This window comes from Telmatherina bonti (assembly GCF_933228915.1).
Source record: "Telmatherina bonti genome assembly, chromosome: 6".
Taxonomy (NCBI): Eukaryota; Metazoa; Chordata; class Actinopteri; order Atheriniformes; family Telmatherinidae; genus Telmatherina; species Telmatherina bonti.
Genome location: NC_136624.1, coordinates 13,702,618 through 13,717,787, shown reverse-complemented (window position 1 = coordinate 13,717,787; position 15,170 = coordinate 13,702,618).

The following is a 15,170-nucleotide window of genomic DNA, read 5'->3' as shown; positions in this document are numbered from 1 at the left end:
ATAGACAAATAATACAGTAAAAACGAATCTAGTCAAAAAATTGTATCTATTTATTTATTAGGATCCCGCTTAGCTTCCACAAAGTGGTCGCTAGTTTTCCTGTGGTTCTCACAATATTGCAACAACGGTAAAGAGATGCAAAGCTTAAAATTAAAATACATATAACCACAAAACAATCTAAATATAATAATCAGCAGATAAGTAAAGTGCATATACATCCGACAACAATCAAATTAATTACAAATACATGCTGTTATCCCAGCCTGAATTAACCAAACAGTACAGGAATTAAAATAACACAACATTAGAAAAGTCACAAAAAATATAATCAAAGGTTACTAAAATTATTAATAAACAAATACAATTACATTATATCGACTAATTTATACTAGTTTTTTAACATGAAATGGGATTACATTCCAGGCATAAGAAGCTCAATACTGAACCGTTCTCTTTTTTTTCTCATGGCTTTGGCAACATCAAATGCCTTGAGCTCACTTGCAGAGTGTTATGTTAATGACAAAACCCTGAAAACTATGGTCATGAAAAATGTGGGGTACCATTCCATAGAACTTCATCCATAAACAATAAAAGGGAATTATAATTTATCCTCAACAGTTAACCATGAAAATTGTTGACGCATCTCAATTGTGTTGGCTCTGAAAAAAACAATGAAGAACAATCCGATGCTTTTATTTAGCATAATTTGAACTTTTTAACCCTAAAAAAACCAACTGTGTCATATTTGACACATACCATCTGTATTTTTGTGTCACTTAAAAGTAAATACTTTTCTCAAAACCCTGTTGTACACCATATAATACCGGTCTCCTGCCCCTAGTGGGCACTAGAAAGCAGAAAATTACTCAACAATAATTTTGACCTTTCATATAGTGATAAATGATTAAAAAAAATACCCCCCCAAAAAATGTAAAAATTTTTTTCAGATTTTAATAAAGGGCCAAATAAAGACTTCAGATAAAAAAAGGACTTTTCTGCCCAGCGGTTCTAAGGTTTGACTTTGAAAAGGTTAAAGATGTTTCACAGCAGCACTTGACCAAATAACAGGACAGAACTCCAAATGTGACAGAAGAAGAGACCAAATAACATCACACATAACAGAAGATGCAATATAAGCAGAGCATTTCTCTTCAAATTGCAATACTATTCCCCATCTTTGTGAGAGTACAATCAATCCAATCCAAGACAATAAATTATCTAAATTTCCATTCAATAATCTGGTTTTAGTCAATGAGAAGGCACCAACAAACTAAAAGGTCTACAGTTAGAACCAGTAAAACCTGTCTTACCATCTTTAAGTAAGGGTATAAAAGTATATGAAGATTCTACTTGACCTTTTTACCCCCAGACAGCACAGCAGTTTTTGCTCTGGCTCAACATGCATCACTTTGAACAGTATAATAAGGAGGTAAGACACTAAGGAACCAATAATAATGCTTTAAATTTTCAAACATTTCTCAGGAAGCCATGCCGAGACTGAATTTAGACTTTTTTAACAAAACAGATTTACTATTTAGCTTCACAAAAAGTGTCTCAAGACACAATTTTCTGCCTTTTTCTGCTCGGAAAAATATATTACCTCTAGGAGATCAGTAAGGTTTGGCTTTGTAATTAAAATTTTTTACCTAATTAAATCAGAAAAAACCTGTTAAAATACAACTGTTGGCCTGAGGCAACAACATAACATGATGGAATATTTCATATTTTGCCTTGAGGCATCATTAAGCCATCATGAAATCGACATGGCTGCAGGAAATGTTGGTAGTCTGTTTAGGTACATGAAGCGTTCAGAGGCAGACTTTTCAACATAATATTAAGAACATCAGTTCTTAATATTTGTTCTATTCGGCCATCATGACTGGCAGCTGGTCTCATTTCCACACCTTCCCCTCAAAAATGGTTTCAGCCACATTATCTACCTCTAGACAGAAGAGAAACAGCTTCATGGAGCTCCAGAGCAGCAAAGTCAGCAATGATGGAAACACGGCAGGAAGACAGAAATGTGAAATGAAACATTCATCAAATGAAGCAACGATGATCAGTTTCTTGTTTAGCAAATGGTTGTGGAAAATGACACACATTCTTCTAGATGTTTATTTTATTGGTTTGTTCCACGGTGGGCCAATGTTGCCGACAGAAAACAGCCTCCTCCCCCACAACACAGAGAAGTAACAAATAGAGCCTGATAAAAATGAATAAATAAAATGCAATAACTCATAGTAACAATGGCAACTTGATCTCTTCTGCCTCTAAATAAACTTAGAAACCAAACTGAAGAAGATTCAGAGAGAAGAAATCTTTAACTGTCGTCTTGTCGTTAATAATGGTGTATAATAATAATAATAACAGTCTCTAAGCCCAAAACTCTTTTCATCATAAAGAATCATTATTTGATTTTGTCAGGTGACAGAACAAAAGCTGCAGGCAGCTCAGAAAGAGGAGATGAGGAGGCAGGTAGCGAGGAAAGGACACTTTAGTACTATATGATTAGTTACAGTGTAATCCAATTATAATATGGCACTGATGAGTTTACCTGACCATCATTTAATACTGCAAGGAATTAAAAAGGTATTCCTGTTAGATAAATATCCCTGCAAAAGATGGATCAAATTCATTTTAATATGATTTTATTCCATTCAATTGTAAATTATTAGACCTCAAAATGCACATTTCTTTTACATTGCAAATTGCAGTGAATGAAAATGATTGCACAGATTTTCTTTTTCAATATGATCACAGCAATATGAATGATTATGTACCAATGGTTGATCACTGTGTGTATGATTAGGCTTATTAAAGGGCAAATTTTCCTCCAAGGGTTTTTCAAGGTGAATAATTATAGCAGTGAATTTTATGAACGGTGTAATAAAAGTACATTTCTGTTGAAGTAGTTTGCATCACGTCTGTAGAATATTGATGAGCGACAAACATGCCAACAGATAACAGATGTCTTTCACTGATAAAAATCACATAAATCATTGGGATGTAAAAATATTTAGGATACTTTTATATCATTATGTGCTACATGGATCCCTTACAAATCGGACAAAATTAATTGTTTGTCAAGTTGTTTTTTGTTCTTATGTTTTGTCTTTAATGTATATTATTTATATCTACAGTCCACTCTGGTACACCGTGTTGCATGGAGACGCTCCAGCGGGTAAAAAATGGAGGTAAAAACAGTTTTTTGTCTTTTCCACAAAGACCACACTACTAACAACATTCATGTTGAGTGAATTAAACATAAAGAGCTGGGAGCTGAGACGCAACGCAGGTTGTCTGGCTGAAGGGAGTTTCTAGGCTCCGTTAGAGTCAGCCTGTACTGAGAAAGAACGAGAGTTAGGGAGAAAACGACAGAGTAAAGAAAATAAGCTTAGATCCGGGAGGCTTTAGATGAGTATTGAAGTCTTTTCTCCAAGTCTACGTTACAGGAATTATTTTATTATGATCACCAACAGCTGTGGTTGCAGATGATGATGTGATCTATGATGTATCATTACCCGGCGATGGACTGGAGAACGGTCCAGGGCGTACCCCGCCTCTTGGCCAATCATTGCTGGGATAGGCTCCAGCTTCCCCGCCACCTTTAAGTGCTTCAGATAATGAATGAATGAATATGTCATTACTAGTTTACATTGATTCTGTCAAGACGGTCACACATTATTGATTCACTTTTAAAAATGTAATATTCACTAAATGTTCATAGCAGGAGGATCCTGCAACTTTTAGATGTGTTCCTTCTCCAGCACACCTGAATCAAACATGTCATCCAGCTCTGCAGAGGCCTGCTGATGAGTTCTTCATTTGATTAAGGTGCGTTGGGGAGTTGCATCAAAAAGCTGCAGAATAACAAAACTGGCCATCCTCGGTTTGTAGTGTCTCAATATTGTGCATTTAACCACAACTTAATATTACAGTTAAGTCTTTGTGTGTTGAAAAGAACATCAAGTGACTCTACAGGTGCATTTTAGGGCGGACCAGTTTATCCACTCATGAAAAGTGCTATGTGCATCAGCCTGAGGTCAAACAAAGCGGAGCCCCTGCACTACGGTGTGACCTTCAGCCTGTAAATACAGAGCATAGCTTCTGATCACAGCTGCTGTGTTAAAGATAACAGAGGCACAAAACTATATGCTTATAAATGATAGTATTCTATTTAATAGATATCTGTTAGGTATTGTAAAATGAACAGTACCATGCAGTTTCAAATGAAAGAAAGGATGAGGAGGGTATTAAAAGAAGGGAAAGTCAGAGTGAAGAAGGAGAGGGCATGTCTAGTGAAGACTGAAAGGGAGAACTGATAAGTCCACATACTACAACCTGTCAGAAAAAAAAGAAGGCTGCAATCAGAAAACCTTTATCCAAGAACCAAATTAAGACTTTAAATAGACCAAACACAAAAAGGATGAAATGAAGAAATGAAACAACAACAAAAAAAAGGCAGAATTGATGATTTCTCCAGCAGGAATTAAAATCCTGCAACCAAGGATTCAGTACGTGTAATTTAAGTCAGACCTGTTGGCAGAAGTCTTTGATTTAGTAAAACTAAAGGCAGAAGGATCGCCTCACCTTGAAAGGGAAAGGTTGTTGACTGTACATGAAACAGTAATCACACAGAGAGTTGATCTGCACCCGCTGACTGGCAAACGGACATGTGACTACCAGGTCGCACAGGAGTAACCACACATGCTTGTATTTTTATGTCGTTGCAGACAAGTCCAACCCAATCCAATTCACTTTATTCATATAGCACATTTTATAAACTTAAACAGTTTCCAAAGTGCTGCACAGAATAAAACAAAAACAATGTTACAATACTGAAATATCAATAAATACGAAGTAATAAACTTAAAATCAATCCCAATAAACAGGTAAAAACCAATAAATAATTGAATAAGAATGAAATAATGAAAAAAAAAAAAAAAAAAAAGACACAGAGGACCACATAACTGTTTTGACATGGGGGGGGGGGGGGGGGGGGGGGGGGGGGGGGGGGCTAGGACATTCCACAAGTGGTACCATTTCATTGCAGTGGAAAATCTGCAAATGGAGCAGAGTGCAGAGCAATAATTACTGAGATGTTACAGAGAGCGGCATCAATAGGATATATGTGCTCACTGTCATCACTAAAACGAAGAAATGTCATGTGGAAATGGTATGGGCTAGACAACATCCAGCATTACTGGACAGGGAACTCTGTTTCTATTTAATGCCTCTAATGTGGGGGGAAAAAAAAGAATCCGTGGTCGAGTCTTCATTATTCCAGAAGATGTTAAAAGATGAGCTCCCTTCAGGTTTCAGTTCTCCTTATTAAGGATTTGCTGACCTTTCAGGAGGAAATGGCGTTTAAAATAGCTCCTCATCTATCAGCTGCGACCATTAAGGCAAGTCGTTTTGACAGGATGAAGGTTGGCCTCGCTCTGAATGTTTTCTGTAAGGTAATGAGCGCTGAGCTGAAGTATATGTCCTCCGTCCTACAGCTTGGCTCCCAGAGCAAGCTGATCATTGGGTTGACCTTGTGCCATCCCAGCAGTTACAGCCCTGAGACGGCACAACATATAGTCCAACCTGGTCATCACCATCCTCAAGGACTTAATCCATCTCTTCTGTGGGATGCAGATTGGTTTAAAGAGAAGTTGTCAAGCAACAAAGATGGATCATAATGGCAACAGCCTCAGTTTTGGCCACACTGGAGGAGATGCTGACAGAGCAGAGGTTTATGTTTACTTCAGGGTTCACACTGGATTGTCTTGAAAACACATTCAACTGGATTAGGTCAAAGAAATCCTGCCGACTCCTGTGGAATTCCATCATGTACTGAATGTCATATCTGTGGGAATGTTTCTCACCACCATCAGGTCTGGGAGCCACTGGGAAATGACAGGAGGTTTGTTTGCGAACGTGCTGGGCACAGTGGAGCAACATCTCATCCCATCAGTCCGGGAGGAGCAGCTGACAGAGATGAAAAGAGCAACAGCTGATCTCACAGAAACCAAGAAGTGGAACTTTCTTCCATCTTGCAGGCGGCGGTCACTCGGTTTGCTGATGAAACTGCAGCAAAGCACAGTGAGTCCTGCTGGAGAAACCAGCATCTTCGTAGACTTAAAGATGTATTACGCAACTTTCCAACCTTAAAGCTCAGCGTTTCAGACTCATCTGATGGAACAGTAACATCTGTAATGTGAATTTCTCCAGCTGTTCCAACCCCGAGAAACCAAACTATAAAACTTTTTCTTTCAACATGACGTCACAGCAGAGTTACGGTTTACACACTGCTATTAATCAAACCAAAATAAATACTATTTTTCTGTGATGGACTGGCGACCTGCCCAGGATGTACCCTGCCTCTCGCCCCACAGTTGCAGGGTTGGGATGTGATCCCTGCGACCTTTAATTGGATTAAACTTTGTTCTTATTTGATTGTCATCAAATGCGGAGTGAAAAAGGGTCCAAAGTTGGTCCTTGAGGGCCACAGTCTTGCAGGTTTTCTATCTTTCCCTGCTCCAACACAGCTGGCTGTCCTGAAAAAACCAAGAAGTCATTAATCTCCTCTCCGATGACGGTGGGAAACTGTAAGAAACAGTCTGCAAGTAAATGTTTTAAATGTTTGTACATGTGCTGGAGCTGTCACAGACAAACCTGTTTCTATTGTGGAACGTACAATAAAGTTATCTTGAATTCTGATTTCCCCTTCCTCTAACCTGACTGCTAACTTCCAACATCACAAGACCGTTATAACCCCCCAGCTAATGTTGCTGATCTTAAACCTCCCAGCCAAGATCACCAGATGCGAACTTCCCTGCCGATTCCATGACAACCACAAGACAACTGTTCACAGCACTAACAGAAAAAGAGGGACAATTGCTCACAATTTAATTTTAAAATCTTTGTTTAAAGCATTTGTTCACATATTGATTGTAATTAATAATTACATCCAAACTAAAGGTTCTGTCTTTTAAATTATGGGATTAAAAGCCAAAGTGACACAAAGTCTTGAGTTGTGCAGTTTTTCTGGTCACATTAATGCAGAAGAAAAAATCTGACCAAGCATAAATATCATGACTGGAGTTAATTTCCAGTCATTCCTTGATCTCCAAGGAAACAGTGATCGATGTTTCATTTGGAGGAATCATGTTTGAACACATGAGGGCAGCACTGGTCCAGAAAAGGCTGCAGTTTCCTCCCCAGGACCAGGCCGGGTAGAACTGAACTCAGCTCCTCTAGGTCACATATGTCAAAGTCAAGGCCCGCGGGCCCGCGAAAGAATTATCTATGGATGATATTTGATTAGTATTAGAACCGGCCCGCAGGCTGTAGCCACCTGCTGGTGTTTTGCACGCACCAATACTACATTTCCCACAATGCAACGGTAACCCGCGAACTCACTGCAGCGCAGCAAGCGGACCTCTGCTCCATCATTCATTAGCAGTCAGAGCAGATGTCAACTTTCAGCTACCTCCTCCCCAAAAAATGGCTAAACGGAAGGTGGATGCCGAGAACAGGGGGTTTCAAGCTAGGTGGGAGGCAGAGTACATGTTCACTGAGGTAAATGGCAAACCTGTGTGTCTTCTGTGTGGAGAAAGTTTGGCTGTAATGAAAGAATACAATCTAAGAAGGCACCATGAAACGTAAGAAACACACAGAAAGTATTGTTTTGTCTGTGTGCCATATATTTTTGCATTTTATTTTATTGTATTTTATTTATTTATTTATATTTATTTTTCAGTTAATGGATTCAGGGAAAATTGCAGATAAGAGCCATGAGAAATAATACAACTGATTTGATTTATTCTATATTTTCTCATTTTACTATTTGAAGCAGTAATTGGTAGGATAATAGAGCAGGATAATATTGCGTTTTCAGTTTATATTGCATGCAGTTTCATTTATGCATTTATCTTGATATAAAGAACGTATTTTGTTTCTGAAGGAAAATTGCTTTTTTGCTGTTTGCCTGTTGAAAATGTTTTCTCTTTAACTTACTGACAAAGCCATAAGAAAATATTACTTTATTCATTTAATGTACAGGACATGTGATTTTTCTTTGAAGGCAGTTTGTTCTTGTCTGTGTGCCTGCTGAAAAATGTTTTCCCGATTATTCATTTAATCATTAAATAATACACTGTGTTAGGTCTTGGTTCAATAGGCTACGTGCAATCATTTCAATATGTTTTAATAAACATTGAACCAATCCGGCCCTCGGCTTATGGCCAATTTGTTTTTTTGGCCCTCCGTGTATTTGACTTTGACATCCCTGCTCTAGGTGAACATGTTTCGTGGTCACAGCTGCTCAACTGTCTGAAAATATTTTTAATTATTGAATTCATTTTTATAATAACCTCTTAGTTCACCTGGCTATCTGAAGCTTATCAGTGAGATGATCGTAGATAATATTTAACCATTAATTTTCTGCTGCTGATTTGATAGTAAATCATGTCTACGCTTATTTACTCCGAGAGAACATTTAAAGATATTTATATGCAGTTTCATGATAACCTAAATAATCCTTTGATGCATGGTGGACGCAGTGGACGCCTTTTTAAAGTATGTTTTCCAGTATATTCATTAGTGAGGATGGCATATATGCAATTTTGCAACTTCAGTGGACATTAGGAGAGTCACCCAACACCCTGCCACTCACTGAAGAATAAATAAATTTAATATGAAATTTCCTACATACATGTACCTGTTATAACTAACTTTACCTCAGTGATAAACAAGACAAAGAAATGATACGAGTCAATTTAATAGAATATTTTTAAAATTTTTAAATATGGCAACATATTATCTAAGAATTATTTCTGTAGAATAGTTGATAAAATAAATGAAATAAAACGTCAAATAACATTAAAGACAAAGAAAATAGTAAAATATTGAATGTGAAAAATGTGGCTGTGTTTTTTGAATAATTCATAAATCAGAGGGTTACAATATAATATATTTAAACTGCAACCTACACATTATTATTATTATTATTATTATTATTATTATTATTATTAGTAGTAGTAGTAGTAGCAGTAGTAGTAGTAATAGTAGTAGTAATATTTATAAGGTAGTTATGAATCATTCAAGGATAAATTTGAAAAAAGTTTTTCTTAGTTTTATCTCTGAACAGCAGCTGCCAAATAGCAGTTTTACAGAAAGTAGGATTTCTGCAGCAACAAGGTGATTCCCAGACAGCAGTAAGCTGACAACTGGCATATCTGACCCTCGTATGCGCCAAGTCCTTAAAACATCTGAGGAAGCAGGAAAACTGGAGAAGTGTTAGGACTAAAAACTATTAGCAGGTGAACAGGATCTGAAATGATGTCCTGGTGGAAAGTTTTATCCTCCCCAAAAATGTCCATGTGGATTGTTCATATGGGCAGATCTACTGGATTGACATCTGGTGACTGTGGAGGTCTTTGGAGTACCGTGAACTCATCATGTTCAGGGATGCATTTGGAGATGATGTGAGCTTTGTGACATGATCCATTATCCTGCTGGAAGTGGCCATTAGAAGATGCTACACTGGGGTCATAGATGGATGGACATGGCCAGTCCATCCATGTATTTATCCATCTATCCATCCATCCATCATCTGCTGCTTATCAGGCGTTGGGACATGGGTGCAGCAGCCTAAGGAAGCCCAGACTTCCCTCTCCTCTGCCACATTCGCCAGCTGTGTGTTCAGAGATTCTCTTCTGCATAACTTGGTTGGAACCAGTGCCTACTTGACCTCCTGTCACCTTTCTATCATCTCTAACCAGTCTGTCCATTCTCCTCTGACATCAACAAGAGATTTTACTCTAGACAACAGCTGCTCACTGGCTATTTCCTCTTTTTAGAACGTTCTCTGTAAACCCTACAGATTGCTGTGTGTGAAAATCCCAGTAGATCAGCAGTTTCTGAAATACTCAGACCAACAACCATGCCAGGTTCAAAGCCACTTCCATCTCCTTTTATTCCCTTTTCAGATGCTCCGTTTGTTTTCTTTTTCTCAGATGCTACGTTTGAACTTCAGGAAGTCATCTTTTCCATGTCTACATGACTAAGAGCCAGGTCTACTAAAATCCCAATATCTGTGTAGTAATTTACGTTTCTAGGGCTGAACCACGGTTTGCAGGTGTTGAACTAAGTGTCATTACGTCAAAGGGCAGCAGGCACAAACATGTTGGAGACTTCTTATTTAAATGAGGGTTTAGCGTGTTTCATGGTTTGCAGCATGGCGAGTTTGGAGGAAAAGCTCAAAAGGAAATTTGACCCTGGAATTGGAGGTGTTGATTGATAAAACCAGTAAACAAAGAAATCTGACAACCATCCAGAGAAACTACTTGTGGCAGCAAATTTATAAAAGCAAATTAGTTTTTACTCTTTTTTTTGTGTGTGCAATAGGTTTGCACATGTTTTAGTACACACAAACCTTTAGCAGGCTGACCCTCAATGTATTGAGTTGCTGGCATGTGATTGGCTGATGATATATTTGTGACGACAAACAGTGGATCAGGTGGAGCTGATGAAGTGGACGGTGAGTGGATATTTTAAGTCTAACATCTGGTAATTGCTAGCAATAATTTTGAAATACAAAGTTTTCTTGAACTATATAAAAACATCTCTTTTTTATTGTTCTTTGATTCTTCCTCACATGACCCATGTGACCTTTGGGAAATATGTATAAAACTGATCTTAATTGGTATGGCTTATAATAAGACCCATCAGGACTGTAAATAAAGCAGCCCAGCATACAAACCAGCTTTAAAATTTAAGGACTTGGCTGACTTTTAAACTGAAAAATTTACATGAAGCATAATAAGTTACTGATTTATAATTAGGTATAGCTTAAAAAAGAGATTTTTTGAAATGTGAGAACAAATGCAAAGCAGCACTGTAGCTAAAAGACTGTTTAAACTGAATGCTGATTGTAGCTGAAAAATGTCCACAGTGAATATTTGCACTCTGTCAATAGTGGTTTGAGTTTTGTGTCATTAAATTAATAATGGGCCATTTTTTTTTGGTATATTTACTGTTTATTACTGAGTGTAATGTAAAAACGATTGACTGTTTTAAAATCTCTGACGAAAGCAGGTAAAAATCAAATCCCATCACCAAAGAGAAGGAAATAAATCTGAAGCTGCAGAGTCTGTTTCTAAGGAATTACTTAACATTGTTAAAATCTTTGGCAATTGATTCTCTTTTGCTGAGTTACATTAATTATTGCAGTCGTACATTTATATTCCTAATTAGTGTTCAACCTTTCCCTGCTGTAAGTGAGGTTACCGTGGAATCAATAAAGTAAATTCAGCTTGTTGATTTTGACCAGGTGGTTCAGAGTTTGAACACGATCACTTCTTTTGCTGCTTTTTATATTTGACAGGCAGCAAAACAAGCAGATTAAACATACACACACACACACACACACACACACACACACACACACACATGCACACACACACACATCCAGAGACCCATAAAAATAAATGGTGGAAATATGTAACATAGACCAGAAGTGTGAACTGAACACATAGTTCAGCATCCTCTCTGATTTATTTATGTTTTTCCCAATAAATCAGATCAATCTGATTAAGTATTCCCAGTATTAAATACTTTAAAATTGAAGTAAAAGTAGGTTAATGAAATATTTAGTGAGCAGCACATTTAAAGCTCTGGTGGAAGCTCATTTCTGCCCACATTAAAAAGATCATTCTAGAAGTCATTACATTTGGAAACCATCTCAAAATGACATCAATAAAACTGCACAAAAAGAGTTTTTACAGTTTATCATTCTGAGTTGCTTTCATTCTAATCAAATGTTCATTTCAGACAAAGGCTGCGTGGTGGCGTAGTGGTTAGCACTGTGGCCTCACAGCAAGAAGGTTGCTGGTTTGAGCCCCAGCTGGGGAGAGGTTTAATGTGGAGTTTGTATGTTCTCCCCGTGTTTGTGTGGGTTCTCTCTGGGTACTTGAGCTTCTTCCCACCATCCAAAGACATGCATGTTGGGTTTACTGTAAATCCAGCCACATGCCTGGCTTGCATTAAATGGATCCAACTGCCAATAAAGATTTGGACAGTGAGTGATTAGGTTGAGTCACGTGCATTGGAACAGGGACAACCTGCAGGATTGTGACCTTTGAGGACCAGAACTGGGCACCTCTGCTCTGAACTGTCCCTAGGAATGAGTGTGAACATGAATGGTTGTTTGTCTCACTGGTGACCTGTCAGTTTTCCCCCAAAAATATGTTTTTAATGTTTTTAATGTTGTTTAATGTTTTAATGTCTGCAATATTTTAATATTTATTATATAATAACAAAAATGCTTTATACATTTTCTAAAGTTTTTTTTTTTAATTTAATAATTTGACCAATTCTTACTGTAATGTTAACACTTTTCTTTAATTGAAAAATAAAGCAAAACAAACAACAACAACAAAAAAAAAAACCCCAACAACACAAAGGCTGACTTTATTTAAACATGTCTATTTATAAGAGAACTAGTGAGCATTTGGAGGATTTGTTCAGCTAATAGCAAATCATAGATACAAAGATTTTCTTGAACGGCACAATCTTCGAAAAAAAAAGTTTGCAAGTAAAGGTTTTTTGGTTTGTTTAGATGTGGCATGGCAGATGTAAGCTGATTGCCACCTTAACAACTGTAGGAGCACCAGCCAAATGGGAAACTGTCAAACTGAAATAGGATATCTTCCACGCTTGATTTTTTTGGGGATTACCAAAGTTTAATCTTGGCCATGAGAGGAATCTGCAAGACCACAACAGAAGGCTTTTGGTTGGCCTCTCAGTAGTTCTAGTAAACCTTTCAAGGCCTTAGGAAGGGAAAGCAGGGTCTATCACTGTCAGTTCTTGGCCTTGGTGGAGAACCAAGCTGGGGGTATTGCTGAGAGTTAAGGATCTGCCTAATCAGACCACTACTTATGCCAGACTGGAGCGTGTGCCCCAACTGCCTGCATCATACTTCTCTGTCTCCTTTGGGAAGTTTACTTCAGGATATTGGAAAGGAGGCTCTGGCCGATTTTTGCACCTCAGATTTAGTTTTTTATATTTAGTTTAGATTTCAGTTGCTGAGGTGAAGTTTGACCATTCACTTGCATTCCATTGACCATTCCAACCTGACGTCTGCTAAGCCAAGGTAAATGGATGGATGGAGGTTTTTTTTCTGCAGCCCATCCAAACAGGCCATTATTGTTCAGTCTTTTGTTTAGTTGGAATGTCATGAACTTCAACATTTAACATGCTAACTGGGGCTTGGAGAGTCTGACATGTAGGTCTTGGGTTTTTACCAATTTCTTTGAGTATTGCATGGTCTGATCTGAGCTGAACTTGCTGGGGAGACTGGGCGCTGTCCTGTGAGCAATCTCTCTCTCAGAAGGATTCCAGGACTCCAAATGGTTTTGAAATGGCCTTATAACCCTTTCCAGATTGACAAGGAGCAGCAGTTTTTTTCTGTAAGATGAGTGCTGATGTCTTTCCTCCATGAAATTATGCTAAAACATACCTGCCTGCTGCAGAGTAGTAAACATCTGCTTCGAAATAGGAGCTCACACTGATGATAAAAACTGAGTGCATTGAGCTTGGCTAAGGGTGGGGTATTTTATACAGATCTTTAGCTTTTTAGACCTTTTTTGTTTATTAAATAATGACACAGTGTGATAAATCATCAGATGTTGTGGATCTGAGGCAGAACTTCTGAGATCACACACACTTTCATTTGCTGCAGGTTTAATTTTCTCCCAATAGATGGCACTATATCCCTCAACTTGGACCTTTAAAGGTATTTACACATAAAAAAACAAAACAAAACATCCCATATGCTCTAACAGGTGCAGAAACTCATCTGCAAAGCTCCACATAAACTGTACTGTGACCCTCTTTTCATAATTTCATTGAGTATTAATAACAAACAAATAAACAAACAAAAAAACAGGGGTTAACTGTTTCATTAGCCCTTGATGAAAAGTTCAAAGGGCTGGGCTGGCAGAACCACATGACTTCCCATTATGAGTCATAGCATCAAATATAATGAATGCTTCAGCTTTTCCAGGCCATTTTCCTACAATCACAATTTATTGCTGCATATTAGAGCGCTAAAAATCTGTCCGTGGATTCCTCGAGTCATCGCTCCTGAAGATGGCAGCCATGCTGTCATTAACTCAGTGTGAGGCTGTTGGTATGCAGAGAAAATCCTTTCACTGCCATAATGTTGCAGCCATTTATTAATCAAAGTACTGCTGTGATAAATACAGGTGTATGTGTGTGTGTTAGCATGTTTATTCACTCAGGGCTGTTGTTTGTTTTTGTTTTAATTCAACACATTTTCAGTCAGAAAACAAACCTTCTGATAATTTTATGTTTAGCTCATGAAGACCTACTTGCTCCTATCATGATCATCATTATATTACATTAGTTATCATTTTATTACTTCAGTTGCAGGAATGAATGTGTACACTTTGCATCAGATACTTTGTGGTTCTATATTTGCATATATTAATGCATTTCAAACAAGAACTTGGTTATGAATTCATAATGTTCATTGATCAGGGTGCAGAGTGTAGTACTGTAGGAGGTACTTGAAATTTTTTGCTGCTTAATCGTTTTTACTGCAGAAGCTTCTATTAAGAATCTATGTAGAGAAAAGTAGAAGAAAAACACATTTAACTCAGCACTGATCAGTTGATAAACACAGCAGGAGTGTTGGTGATGGATTTCTTTCCCTTCTTTTTCTTGTTATTTTGCTATGTTTGGTTTTTGTGTGTGTGTTTTTTGTAATGCTTTACAGTTAAATGAACTTTTCTTTTACCTTCAGACTGCATGCCTTCAAACAGAAGATTTGTTTAGTTATCAGTTCATCCACCTCTGGGTCAGAAGACAATGATACCTTAATGACCTTGGGGAATATTTGATGATTTGTTTTAGTTAATGCACTATATTATAATTAAAAAAAAAAAAAAAAGAAGGACATTGTGTAAAATGTATATTATAAAACAAACCAATGATTTTCCAATCTGACCAACCCACATGTTATTCCCAATAGAACATAAACATGACATCAGATGTTGAAATGAAGACATTTGAACATTTTGTGGAAATCATTAACTCATTTTAAGTCTAGTCTAGTTTAAACCAAGTCTAGTTACCATACTGCTCTATATTAAACTACA